Source organism: Triturus cristatus, chromosome 10, assembly GCF_964204655.1.
Source record: "Triturus cristatus chromosome 10, aTriCri1.1, whole genome shotgun sequence".
Lineage (NCBI taxonomy): Eukaryota > Metazoa > Chordata > Amphibia > Caudata > Salamandridae > Triturus > Triturus cristatus.
The window spans coordinates 762,775,535-762,780,154 of record NC_140593.1 but is presented as its reverse complement, the minus strand read 5'-3'; the positions used below and the strand labels follow the sequence as shown (position 1 = coordinate 762,780,154).

Below are 4,620 nucleotides of genomic sequence, written 5' to 3'. Positions count from 1 at the left end.
ACGATAATTCAAGGGTCCTGGAAAAATAGCCTGAATAGTTATCTTGTCCAAAGGTAATCTCAACTGACCCTGAATAGTGTTTATTACAAAACCTAAAAACTGTATTTCTTGACTTGGTAACAAACAAGACTTCTCCTTGTTCACAACAAATCCTAGACTCTTCAAGAGTTCCACTGCTAGCTTTATGTGATCCTCCACCCTTCTCTTCACCTGATCCATAATTAAAATGTCATCTAAATAAATTATTAAACGAATTCCACTTTCTCTCAAAAAGGCAACTACCGCACGAAGCATTTTTGTGAAGCACCAAGGGGCCGAGGAGAGTCCGAAGGGGAGACAAACAAACTTCCACAACTTTCCACCCCATCTGAACCTGAGAAATCTCTGGTGTTCCAACCATATTGGTATTGTCAGATATGCGTCCTTCAGATCGAGACGAGTCATCCAATCCCCTGTCTGAAGAACATCCCTCAACATATGCATTCCCTCCATTTTAAAATGATGGTACACTACCCAAGCGTTCAAACCTTTCAGGTTTATCACTGGTCTCATTCCTTTCCCTTTCTTTTCTACTAAGAAAATGTTGCTTACAAACCCGGCACACGTATCCAACTCTTCTACAATCGCTCCTTTCATAAACAACTCTCTTACTTCTATTCCGACCAACCCTGACAGCTCTGCGCTGAATCTTATTATTGGAGGGCACCGTACCTGAATTGGATCTTCCTTGAAATCTATACGATAACCCAAAACTGTCTGGAGAACCCATGGATCTCCCGTTAACATACACCAATTCTTGTAAAATTGGGCAAGTCTGCCACCCAACTTTACATGGGTAGCAAAAAGGCCTTCTCTTACCTGACCTTCTTGTTCGTCTAGTTCCTCTAGAATTCCCTCTTTCCTTCTGGGGATAGAAATTCCCTGGTTGATATCCATACTGTTGCTGGTAATTGTAATTATAGGGTCTAAACCCTCTCGCAAATGAGGCCCTTGTGATGCCTTGTCCTCGGCCGGGAAAACGACCTCTACTTCTCCCGGCCCCTCCAAAAATACGACGATCAAACACCTTCTTAATTTCCCTCTGAGACTTTTGTAAGGAACTAAATGCACCCACATATTTGCTCATTTCCTTAATGAATGCCTCTCCAAAAAGCATAACATTTGCCTCTGATCCACCTTCATTATTTGCCAGTTCAGCCAGTTTTGGATCAATTTTTAGCAGGATACTCTTCGTCCTTTCTACAGAAATTGCGGTGTTAGCATTGCCCAACAAACACACCGCTCTTTGAACCCATTCTCTGAGTTCTTCAACGTCCAAATTTTTCTTCTCAACATATGGTTCTTCAGCCATATCGAAAATTTTAGTAAGTTGCCCAGTCAGATCCAGCAGTCTGTCCTGACACATTCTTAACCCTTTATCCAATCCTTTTTTTGGGTCTCTACCCCCTTTCCCAATAAACGCAATAATTTGTGCATCCAATTCGGGCGTCAATGCAATCTTATTTGATAAACTAGGTCAAGGAAACTCTGAACGGAGCCTCAACCTCATGTCCTTTGGTATCTGCTTTCTTAGCCACATCTGGACATACTCAGCAACATGTGGAGCCGGGCTCCATTCAGGAGATAATGGGTGCTTTAGCAACATAGGGTCAAACATAGAGTCCCCTAATGGATCCTTGACCCCTGCACCTTCCTCAGACCTTTCTTTACATTTGTCTTCATTGTATGACCCTTTAACCACTATTCCATCATCTGAGTCAAATTCAGATTAACAACTCAATTCAATTTCCGCACTACCCGAAGACTCGTCACATAATACGGTATGGGTAGGCAGCCTTTGCTTTTTTGCTCTTCAAACCATCAGAATCAACATTCTTCCTCTTCCTGCTCACCTTTCCACCCTTCTTCTCCAACACCGGGGCCTTACCAGCGGACCAAAAATGCTCCTCCTGACAAAGATGGACTTGATTTTTTTAAATCCTCAAATTTGTTATCCATCTTTGAATCTAGATCATTAGCAAACTTATTTAACATGAGAGTTATCCTCTCCTCCATACTTAAGCTTGCCTGTGTGATAGCATTTACTTCTGACATTTTTTTAAATTTTTTTAATCTCCAATATTATACAAAGCTCGCTAACTTATCTCTTGGCAAGCTAAAACTCTTCTCAAAATTTATATAATCAAATTCCAAAATACAATTCACCAAATTCTGTTCAAACCAACATATCAAAATATAATTCACCAAATTCTGTTGAAACCAACAAAAAATTACTGTCCTTTGTTTTAATTCACCCCAAAAAACATACTCATTAACACTCAAATTCCTAAAATATATAAATTAACTTTGTTTCTATTCATAAACAGCTCCGAGTACTTCAAAACACGATCGTCTGTCAGTTTCTCCCAAGGATTGACTTGCGACCCCGCGCATGCGTCAAAAACGATGCATGCGCATGCCGATACTTCCTGCCTGACTGTGTCAGCTAATCCTGTCTGATTGCAAATGGCCGCATGGATCTCGCGCGCAACGGTAAGCAACTGCCAAACCTTAAATCTATAAAAAAAACTACCCTTTTTAAATTTCATGCATTTCTCAAATGTATTTCAAGGCACACAACAGTTCAGTAACCAAAAACTCTTCGCTCCCAATCGCACCGCCGAAAACCCTTAATCACCGAACTCCCTTCAACTGTCGTTTTCAACTTAGACAAACGCCGATCTCATCAAACAACTATTATCCTCACTTCAAAATACGTTTTATTTTTATTTTAAATATTCAAATATCATTCCTGTCAACCGATTGACAAAACAAAGACATTCAAATCTTCTCTCTTAAAATATTGATTTTTCGATGGCACGCCTCTTGAATTTCCAATAAACTCCCAACACACATACTATGTTATGTAAATATAATTCAGTTTACATATATTCACTTCCATTCCATGCTAAATTAAACAACACCAAATGTTGAAGAGCAAATACATTCATGACTTATCTTATGGGCAGCAGCAAAAAAGAAGGAAGAGTCATGGAGGTTCTGGCTCTTTGTTAGTGTTTTAAGATCTTTGTTGTTCTATGTTCTTTGATGCTGCTGCTGTGGGTGGCGCAATAAAGAGGATTGCATAATGTTAGCCTTCGGTCTTGCCATAAAATCATTATGCAAACACGTGCCATCAATGAGACTTTGAAGTAGGACGTTCAGTCGACCTTCAGACTCTTTTAAACAGTTCGGGCTGGACTGTTCCCATGAGGCACAGGGTCAGACTGATTTGCATATGGCCATGTCTGAACTGGGGTGGCAGAGTGGGCTAAAGAATGGTGATGGATTAAACCCAGATCAGTTGACTGGGGGTGAGTGCTTGCAATGTTCAACACTCAGTCTATCATTTCCTTTGGTTTTTCTTTTAAACAGGTAACAGATGCTGCCAGTAGACGTTTCCGTTTGGATTTATTTGCGCCCAAAACAGTACCTTGTAGTAAGGGGATTTGAAAATCCAATCTGATTTCTCCACTGGCGAAATAAACTTCCCCCTTACAAAGTACGTGGAGTCACCCACGCTCTGGAGCCAGAGCTCCCAGGCCCTCATGTGCACACTGCAGCAAGACCCCACCCCTTCCCTGCATCTCTGGAGTTATTGTTAGGCAACTGGATTACTCAAACACGAACCACCAATTTGCTTTACCAACCAGATCAAAACACAGCTAAAGATTTTTGTTTCCAAATTTTTGAGGTTAGAGAAAGGAGACCGACGAATACATGCCAACATTTTAAAGGGGGTAAAGTGGGTTAAAAAAAATTATCGGGGGAATGCATTTCCACCATTGGCTTCTATTGGAGACGAGGCAATTTCAGGCGGGAGACAGACAAAATAAATCCGTTTTTGGCTTCGAAAATCGCGAGTCTCCCTCATGAATCCATGTAGAAGTTACACAAGAACTCTAAATGTAATCGTGAATCGGCGTGAAATCAAACACTCTCGCGAAATACAGAGTGAAACGGTCAAGTTTGAGGCATATGACCTCTGACAAGAAGTTTAGAACGGCTGCAAATGACTCGGAGCCAAACAAAAAAAATAAGCACCGTAAATATGTAAAACTGAAATCACGGATGCCGATCTTCGTGAGACAACTCATCAAGAACGCTAACAACGACGGCGCGGTGGCCAAGTGGTAAGGTGTCGGTCTCGTAAACCGAAGATCACGGGTTCGAACCCCGTCCGTGCCTTAACGGTTACCTTTTAAAAGGCTCACATTGTACCTGCCGCCTAATCTCTGCTGGAATTGGGTCCGTGCCAGCTGTAAACCGAAACAGATACGGTTAGGTTACAAATCGAACAAATATAAAAGTCTTGTACAAACTGAAAGCATTGTGTTTACCCGGAAGCTGCGTTTGTCTTTAAAGCCAGTCATAAATTGTGTGTAGTGCAGAATATTTAAATGCTTCATGTTATGCTGCTGAACTTGAAGGATAACAATTTCTTAGCCTGTTTTTGTGAAAATGCCTGGGTGTTAAGAATAGGGCAAATTAATTTGGACTTTTTGCGGATTGTATTCAACTGAACAAAAACAGTAGCAGATTGACAGAGAGTTTGCACCAGGGCAAATCAATGCTTAATTT

General features: G+C 41.0%; 1 non-coding gene across 1 annotated transcript; it reads left to right on the top strand.

Annotated features, from left to right (window-relative positions):
* The first annotated feature begins 4,155 nt into the window (after positions 1 to 4,155).
* Positions 4,156 to 4,227, top strand: TRNAT-CGU (transfer RNA threonine (anticodon CGU)). Its single transcript has one exon. It is a non-coding gene; the product is annotated as a tRNA-Thr (tRNA).
* The last annotated feature ends 393 nt before the right edge of the window (positions 4,228 to 4,620 follow it).